This window comes from Montipora capricornis, chromosome 10, assembly GCF_036669925.1.
Source record: "Montipora capricornis isolate CH-2021 chromosome 10, ASM3666992v2, whole genome shotgun sequence".
Classification (NCBI taxonomy): Eukaryota; Metazoa; Cnidaria; class Anthozoa; order Scleractinia; family Acroporidae; genus Montipora; species Montipora capricornis.
This window is the reverse complement of record NC_090892.1, coordinates 24,001,719-24,011,718: the sequence shown is the minus strand read 5'-3', so window position 1 is coordinate 24,011,718 and position 10,000 is coordinate 24,001,719. Positions and strand designations below refer to the sequence as shown.

At 41.4% G+C, this 10,000-nt stretch overlaps 1 long non-coding RNA gene across 2 annotated transcripts in view; it reads left to right on the top strand.

Annotated features, from left to right (window-relative positions):
* The first annotated feature begins 8,367 nt into the window (after window positions 1–8,367).
* The window catches only part of LOC138021444 (uncharacterized), a 34,356-nt gene continuing 32,723 nt past the window's right edge, over window positions 8,368–10,000 (top strand). For both annotated transcript variants that reach the window (XR_011126374.1, XR_011126373.1), the window contains exon 1: window positions 8,368–8,669. This is a non-coding gene — a long non-coding RNA (uncharacterized lncRNA). The remainder of the gene's footprint in view (window positions 8,670–10,000) is intronic.

Here is a 10,000-nt window from a genome sequence, read left to right as displayed (position 1 = left end):
TGAGAAAGATTCAACAGTTGCCTTAACTTTGAAACATTAAGGCCGGGACACACTAGGCGACAAGTCGCAGCGACATGTCTCTGCGACAAGTTGCTCCATGTGTACTACTTGCAAGACAAGTCGCTGCGACACGACGCCTGTTCGGAGCACACGCAGTGATCTCGTATGAGGGGGAATGTGAACTAGTTTTCTAATTCAATATGGCTGACCATATGACGCTCTCTCATTGGTTCATTTATATTTTGTCGCAGCGACTTGTTGCGGGAAGTGTACACACGATGCTACAACGCTGCTTTCGCTAATTTTGTCGTTGCGACTAGTCGCACGAATTCAAACTGGTTTGAATTCGCGCGACTGATCGCGGCGACAAAATTCTGCCGCAGCGACAATGATTTTCATGAAATTAACCGTGTCACACAAGGCGATTTGTTGCGGCGACTTGTCCCCGCGACGTGTCGCAGCGACTTATCGCCTAGTGTGTCCCGGCCTTTATGAACAGGCACGAAGAATTCGAAAGGTATTTTTGTGAAGAAACTCAGAAAATTACGAACTTTAGCAAAAATGTATGCTTTATACGAAAACTGTATTCTTCTTAATGTTCTCGGTTTTCGATACAATATAACCAGTAAAAACAATTACTGTTGTGAGCGTAATTTGTCACCCACGACATTAAATTAATAGGTAATGAAATGGCTTTCTCGTGAAATTAGGAAATAATTTCACTTGCGTTTTGTCAAAATTCTGATAATTTCCCGAGCCTTTAGGCGAGGGAAATTAAAGGCTCAGGAAATTATCAGAATTTTGACAAAATGCAAGTGAAATTAGGGAGCTTACGAAACGACGACGCTGACTGCATCGACGACGCTACAAAACAACAGGTTTAGTGAGCAAAAACAATGATTCTGCACGCTCTGCATGTGCGTTTTACACTTTGGTACATTTCTTTGGCGTCATCTCCTAAATGACGACGTGAAATGACCAATTCAAGGTTCTTTGGAGGACGTTAGCACATGACGATGAATTTTCAGTTCTCTCTCTACTCTTCCAGCCCACTCATACCAGTTTAATTACAATCCCAAATTACGATCCCAAATTAGCAGTTATTTCTAAATGTTTAGATACGTCTTCAAGGACATACATGTCCTTATAAGCACAGTTCGACTTCCAGCGACCGTGCAATTTAAGTAAGCGTTCTGATAAGTTGGTGCTGTTACTAACCAGGGGGGTGGCCCCTCCCGATCTCAAGTGATGCAGGCCATAAAACTTGTAATCTAAGCCAAGTTCCTTGAGACAATTCTTAAATATCTCCCTACACCTCCTGTTCGAGAGCTTACTTCCATACAACTTGTAAGTATTGGAAGCTTTGACTGAACAATCTTAAGGTCTAAAGAGTGGTAAATTGCTGTTAAGATCTACCTCAGCCATCAAAATGTACCTTTCTAGAAGGGCAACAGGACAACATTTATTAAATAACCTCTTAATATAAACCTTATTGCCATCTCTGTAAACGTCGACACTAAAGTAGCCACGGCCTTGGATGTATACAAATAGTGAATTGTTCTACGGATTAAATTTACCGGGGGAACAACAAGGCAATTTTCCCCTGTCAAATTCTGGACGAAGAAATCCACTCCGCCACATCCTGGGTTCGAAAATCTGGAATAAAACTTGTTGACTTTCTTGTTATAGAAATTGGCAAAACAGTCTACTGTATGTGGCCCCAAAATATAATCCAGGAATTCAAAAAAGGGAGTTGTGATTTGCCAATCGTCTCCAGCAATAATACGCTCCGGGAAATAATAAGTTCGGGGAATCCATTGGATTTCCAATGTGATTCCATTATCAACACAAAATTGAAAAATCTTAGGGCTATAACATGTAAATCTTTCCTCATGTTTCCAACTTAGATAATTCTACAGGCATTTTGACTGTCGGAAAACCATTTGATGTAAGAGCCTTTAAGACGAGGCAAAAATGACTCTAGAGCAAATACAATAGCTGTTAACTCCCTCCAAGTAGAACTCATGCCACACTCGTGTACATCCCATTGCTTATGACATACCTGTTCACCGTCAACATTTAAATGTGCACCACATCCTGTGGCACTAGCGTCAGAATAAACAACATATTTAGACGGTCTGAACGGACAATCTACAATGCTTTCCAAATTCACTCTGTCCAAATTAATTGGTTTCCCAAAACTTAATTTCTCTTATACAATACTGATCCAAAGTAAACGTCGAATCCCGATCCTGGGCTGCTGCAACAGATATTGTGCAATATCTGGTCATAATTCTGGAAATGTTCCCAAACACTGCACCAGCGGAAATTATTTTACCCACAAGGGAAGCTAATTCTCTAGCGGATACCATAAAACGTTTTTGCGACATTCTTTGAACACAGTCCGCAATACTAGACAGGCGTCTATCCGAAATTCCAATACTTCCGAGAATAGTGTCCCAAACTATACCTAACCACTCAATGACCTTACAAGGAGTCCACTGGGACTTCTCGTCCTTGGTAATACAACCGGCTTTCCATATATCGGATCTAACACAGGCAGCTAACGCTGCACAGGAGGCTTGATCAGAATCAATTAACCATGCAACCGTCGTCCAGGAATAGCGCAACACTGATCCCATGGATCCTCCAATATATTTCGAGTCGCTTAAGACACTTTGTAAATATAAAAGGGGCTGAGACGAATCCAAAAGGCAAAACAGTAAATACGAAATTATACCTGAACTCAGTATCACCTGAAAACTTCCACGCGAAACCTAAGAAAGTCTGATGATCTGGGCAAATATCAATATGGTGGTAATTGCTCTTTAAATCAAACGAAATCATGAAAGCTCCCTTTTGGAAATAAGACAAGGCTATCTTCCAGTCTTCGTACTTGACTCTTTGTTTGATAAGATGTTTATTAACGTACCTTAAATCTAATTTGAATCTCTTCTTCCCATTGGGTTGAACGGACACAGATATAAGGGGTTAACCGCATAGGGGGGAGCTTAAACTTCTACCACCCGATACGAATGTAAGAGATCTAAAATTGTTTCCTCAAAAGAATTTTGGATAATGCAGAGAAGACATATTGTTTTTGAGAACGTTCCCGAAGGGAGACATCACAAAGAAAATAAAAGGTCTTACCGCGAAAAAGCCGAACATCGCTAGCAGATTTAAACTTTTTAGAAGCATTGCCAGAACTAGCCTTAGATTCCTTCCTTTTCTTTTCAGCCGATAATTTAGCCTTCCGAATTTTCTTCTCATCTTCAGAGTTGGAAGCAAGCTCGTCCGACTCGTATTCCTGCACTACCAGCCACCCGTCTTTACTTCTGTCTGCGAGCTTTATTAACTTTTGTTGTTTCTTTATGAGCTGTCCTCCTTCTGCTACCAGCTTGCGGACCTCTTGCGGTTCATTCAAGCTGACCTCTAGCTGACCAAAGATGTGGTCCAATTGCGCATTTAACTCAAACTGTTTCCTATTACCCTTGAATTTAAACTCGGCGGCTTCCTTATCGACTTTCGACTTTCCTTCGAGCTGCTTGCTTTTTTCCTCAAGTTCGGAGATGCCAGATCAGGTTTTGAACAGAAAGAAAACTTGATTGACCAAAGGTGGATTTGATTGTTCTTGCTTTGATGAAGAGTTTTCCGAGACTTCGGGCGCCGGAGTAGTTAAAACTTCTGCTTCCAATCGAGCCGTCATATTAATTACCCAGCTACAAGTTCAATGTCAGCATGGAAAGCAAGAGAGAGAGGACTAAATCACTCTGAACAGTCTATAAATATTGAAGCCACACCAATCAGGAATACCCAAGGGACACGCCCCATGCGGGCGTGTCCTACAGAGAAATGAAGTGAATAAACGATGAAACAAACTGCTAATGAACTGTAATCAACGCATACCAGCAGAAAATATATAATCACCAACATTCACATGCTCAGGTACAACCTGGAATAAGGTGTGGGAAAAAAAGATTGATCAGCGGACTAAGCCAAGCTGGGACAGCTTGGCGAAGGGAGCGTTGAAGATACCCACATGATTTTTGGGTGGGAGGGTAGGCCGTTCACTTCTTCGTGGTTCCGCTGAAAACTGAGGTAGAATGAATTATTTTCGCGCCAAACCAGAATGTAGCATCAGAGATTACATAATCGCACGTGAAACCGCTCAACCAGCCATGAAATGCCCATTATAAATGTATTTCAACATCGAATATCATTATGGGTGTTGTTAATAGCGAAGAAGCTCGAAAGAGTCTTGTATTGGAGAATTGAGGAATTTTTCGTTGACCGAAAGCGTGTCTCATTCCCAGGATCCTCCCTCGAAGGAGGAAGAGAGAGGACCATGGGACGGAGGATGCGACAATGGTTGCTATGTGCCATCAGGCTCCGTGACTAATAATAATAATAAAAAAAAAACAAGAAACTCTTGAGCAGAGTTGTTTGGTGATAAAGATGAATAACTAAAACTCCAAGACGCCTACTTGTCTCCCGATGTACACCAATCCTGGACATTTTATACACGAAATGCAGTACAATAAGTTCGCGGATTTGCACGTGAAATGCCCCTTCACTGTAAAAACACCCCCGTTGATTGTTTATACGCTTGCATCAGGATTTGTATGGTTGCACGTGTGCATACAACCGTACAAATCCTGATGCAAGCATAACAACCAACTGGCCGGGGACGTTTTTACAGTGAGGGGGCGTTTCACGTGCAAATCCGCGAACTTATTGTATTCCATTTCGTGTATAACTTGTCCGGGATTGGTGTACATTGGGGAGACGAGTAGGTGTCCTGGAGAACACAGGCGTGACGTTATTCACAACAAAGCAGACCTTCCCGTGCCCCACCATTTCCGTGAAGCAGATCATTCAAAGGAGGACATGCGAGTGCTGGTCTTACGCACAGACTCAGTTTAGGCATGAACAAACACGCAAAAGACAAGAGGTGCGCTTTATTTTTAATTTAAAGACCCTAGCGCCTAATGGAATCAACTTTACTTGCTTGCAATGGGCAAAAACCAAATGTACGCCATCTAAATCATCAGCTGAGATGTTGAGTATGCAACATGTGCAACATTCCAAAACTGACGATGGTTAGTGGTCACACTTAACAGAAACACAGTGTTAACTTTCTGGTATTTTGAATCCCTGGGGGAACATTGGACAAAGGACTTGATGTTCCACTGGAGGACACTGAAGTCAACTCCCTAACACGACCCTCAAAGGTTCATGGGTAAAAACGTGCCATCGCACATTTCCTTCCAGACAAGATCGATTGCCCGGCTGTAAATTGAAAATTTAATACTAGTACAGACGTTTCGGCAAAACTACCGTCGTCAAGGTAATAAACGGAAAAAGGGTTTGAAAATAGCATATACAAACTAATAAATAAAGGGGGTAGTTTCTAAAGAAACTGTTGTGCTGCGTCGGTAGGGAAGTAGTACACAAAAATTTAGTTTTATCAACGGAGTTGATAATGTAAATTGACCACCGTAGAGGGATTCTAACAGCTGACGTTTCGAGCGTTAACCCTTGTAGTGGAATAGGAGCTACGCTATTGGTGGTACATTAGTTAAATGAAAAGCGTTCTGTAATACCGCGGAGATTAAGGGTGCTCATGTGGAAGATGAAATTTTTCTGGAATTTTCTAAATCGGCACCCTTAATCCCCACGCTATAGACAAGTTCACGCTCTTGATTGCATCATGGGTAATCAGGGCAACATGGCGGGAAATTCAAAGGTTTGTATGGAAATTCAAGGCAAAATATACTCTACATGACTCTACTTTATAGACTTTCGCCTTCATAAACCAAACAAATACGTTCATCAAATGCAGCTATGATCCTCGCAGTTATAACGCAATTTTTGCAATTGCGTAAAGAAGCCTGAAAATCCAGGACTTCAACGGGGTTGAACCCGTGACCTCGCGATACCGGTGCAGCGCCCTAACCAACTGAAGGCAAAAGGATTCGCTCTGACGAAGGGCTAACGCTCGAAACGTCAGCTTTTAGAATCTCTGTACGGTGGTCAATGTACATTATCAACTCCGTTGATAAACCAAATTTTTGTATACTACTTCCCCACCGACGCAGCACCACAGTTTCTTTAGAAACTACCCCTTCATTCATGAGCTATGAAGCCACTGACGTTGGGAGATGGTAATTTCTGAGTTCAAGAGAAAATGAGAGGACAGAGAGGGAGTCTCAGGGCGTTGGCCGGGATATGTCATGTCCACGAAAGTTATTTTTAGACGAGCGGAAGTCGGAAGTCTGTCTTCCGAGACGTCCGCATGCAGTCTTGTCTCGCTCTCAGGTTCTTCATGAAAAGAGAAAATGGCGGCGCACGTGGAAGGTTGATGAATAAATATTCATCATGTCTTTTCAAAATGCATGCGGACGTCTCGGAAGACAGACTTCCGTTAGAAAAAACACTTCCGCTCGTCTTAAAATAGCTTTCGTGGACATGACATATCCCAAGGGCTGGACTGCGAGCCTCCCTCTCTGTCCCCTCATTTTCTCTTGCTGAGTTCCAATGTTCCCGTGAGGAATGAATCAACGATGAAATGATATATGAAATGGATCATATATGAACTGCGGATATGAAATCAAGCGAAGCTATGATCCTCGCAGTTATGAAAGCAATTTTTGCAATTGCTTTAAGTCACGGGTTCAAACCCCGTTGAAGTCCTGAAATTTTCAGGCTTCTTTACGCACTGAATTGCAAAAATTGAGTTCATAACTGCAAGGATCATAGCTTCACTTGATTTCATATCCGCAGTTCACATATGAGCCATTTCACATATCATTTCGTCGTTAAATAAGTTCATGTTCACAACTGAGATGAACTAGACTTGGTATCCGTTCTTTGGAATTCCATACATTCTCTGTAAATTTTGTCCCTTTAGAATAACAGAAAATGTATGGCAGAAACTCTTTTTAATAAAATAATTTCTACAACAGCCATTGAGGGCCTTTGAGGGCCTATCTTCTGTTTTCGAAAACAAAAAACCCAAAATTACATATTATGAATACTTTTCATCTTTTTGAACTTACCGGTACGTACAAACCTTTGAATTTTTCCCCATCTTGCCCTGATTAACCATGATGCACTTAAGAGCGTGAACTCGTCTCTCAACGAAGGCCGTTGGCAAAATCTGGATCGGACCGGATCGGATCGGATCGGATTGACAAAAATAACAAAATCCCCGCCAAAAGTAGATGGTCACGAGACAACGTGCTGAAGACAGGAGAAGTCGAATTCTGTGCCTTTCTCTCTTCTGTAGTCGTCTCCTAATTTATTGAGACTCCTCGAAATGTTTTTTTTCGAGAGGTGATTACAGATTCCGAAGCAAAATTATGAAAGTTACGATGTGACGAATTGACGTCAATAAGTGAATTGACTGCGTACGCAACGATCTTCTTCTTCAAACATGAAAACTGACAACAATTTTTTACTTTACCACAGTCCCTGACAATTGCACAATAGCTTGATTTAGCAAGAGAAAGGGAGAGTCTGTTGACGAAAGGAGAGCCCGCACAATAGATGGGATTCTACTCTAATATGAAGCAATATGGATATTTTTGCTGCGCTCGCCATCGTCAACTGACATTCCCGTTCTGTTGCTAAATCAGGATATTGTGCAATAAGAAGGGACTGGGGTAAAGTAAAGTTTTGTCGTCAGTTTTCATGTTTGAAAAAGAAGACCGTTGTGTAAGCAGTCAATTCGTCACATCGTAGTATTCATAATTCCGCTTCGGAATCTGTAATCACCTTTGGAAAAAAAACATTTCGAGTTGTCTCAAGTAAATGAGGAGACGACTACACAAGAGAGAGGGACACAGAATTCGAGCACGCTGTCTGGTGTTATCGATCCGGTCCGAGCTTTGTCAATCCGATCCGATCCGATCCGATCCGGTCCGATCCAGTCCAACGGCCATTAACGAGCGCTTTTCATTTAACTAATGTACATGTATTCCTATTTTTCACTTTGCCATGTTACTCCGCTATAAAAACCCCACACAACCCATAACGATTCGCTCTGACGAAGGGCTAACGGTCGAAACGTCAGCTTTTAGAATCCCTGTACGGTGGTCAATTTACATTATCAACTCCGTTGATAAAACCAAATTTTTGTGTACTACTTCCCTACCGACGCAGCACAACAGTTTCTTTAGAAACTACCCCCTTTATTTATTAGTTTGTATATGCTATTTTCAAACCCTTTTTCCGTTTATTACCTTGACGACGGTAGTTTTGCCGAAACGTCTGTACTAGTATTAAATTTTCAATTTTCGATCTTGTCTGGAAGGAAATGCGCGATGGCACGTTTTTACCCATGAACCTTTGAGGGTCGTGTCGGACACCGCCTGAGTTACGGTCGCGTTAGGATAGGTAAGATCAAGTCCTTTTGTTCAATGTTCCCCAAGGTATTCAAAACACCAGAGAGCTAACACTGTGTTTCTCTTAAGTGTGACCACTAACCATCGTCAGTTTTGGAATGTTGCACATGTTGCATACTCAACATCTCAGCTGATGATTTAATAGATGGCGCGCGTACATTTGGTTTTTGCTAAGAAGTTTCCCTCATCAGACCGCACATCATCTTTGTCACCTCCGAAAAGGAACAACAGCTCGAAGGAAGTACGTGTTGAGCTGACGTTTGGGTGAGATTGTTGTCATGTTTCATTTTCTCCTCAAATTTATATCTTAGCATTTATTCTCTACTTTTGTGTATCGAACTTGATAGTACTCGTGAAGGGAGAGGAGAGGTTGGCAGAATTTTTTCCGTGGCTAAATTTCAGAATACCCGCGCTCACTTACATCTGCTAACGCAGTCCTGTAGTCGAAGTGTTTTATTGTATGAGTCATGGCCCACAAAAGTGTTAAAGGGACGAAGGGTAATGCATACAACAACTCAAGCTGTAGATAGTTTTCACGCTGAGGTCATCAAATTCTAGAAGTGTTTTGAATGTATATCTGTACGAGGTTTCGAATTGTCACCTTGCGTGACACCTTGATACAAAGTTATTTGGTTAAAAAAAAATGTCTGTGTCCATGAATCTCGCAGTCTGAGCGTTTCAAGTACATAAGAAGATGTTTTCATACACATGTATTATATCTCATGAGCGAAATGTAGCGTTTTCATCGCTAAGTAATGTCCAGATGTTCGTGATTTCTGGCTGCCATGTTGTTTTGCACAGAGGTGGTGCACTAACATGCGGCTCCATACAAAACTCTGCGTCGGATAGATCAATATTCACACATGGCTATGAGGCTCTACAGATAAATTTGAATATCATTTTGTTTAGAAATCTCCCTTGAGACTTGTGAGACAAAGAAAACAGGACTGAGCTATGAAATTTGACCATAAAGCCTCGTAGCCATGGCTGAATGTGGATAATTTATAACGAATTCAGTCTATTGCTCTCGTATCTACAGTTATTAGGCAATAGGCACTGATTTCAAACTGGTCAGCTTTCAGTTATTGTAGTGCTTAAGAAGAATAAAATTTATTGTTGATAATTCAGCTACTCGAGTTGACAACTTGAGCAGCTTAACACTCTCGTACTTGTCGTAAAGTACATGTATGTTCCAAAAATGCAAATTGACACACCCTTAAGTTTGCAGTTCCCTACCTATTTTTACAGTGCGACCAGAAAAACTGTGAACACCTGAAAAATGTCAGGAATGTTGTTTCTGTCCAATCACACAGATGAAATCCACCTGCTAAACGGCAGATTGTTTACTGTTGTTTGTAAAGAAACAGAACAGTGCATGTATTTGTTGTTTCACTGATCACTGGCGCTCCATAGTAATTGTTGCATGCTTCCAGCATGTGACGCCGTCATGAATACCTGTATTATTACTGTTGTTCAGTTTGCAAAGTGCTTCAGACACCAGGGCTTTTTGAGTAAATCATCTGAAACCGACAGGTTTCCTTTACATACATATTTTAAATCACTGATAAATTTTCTTTTTATTGACACCATTTTCA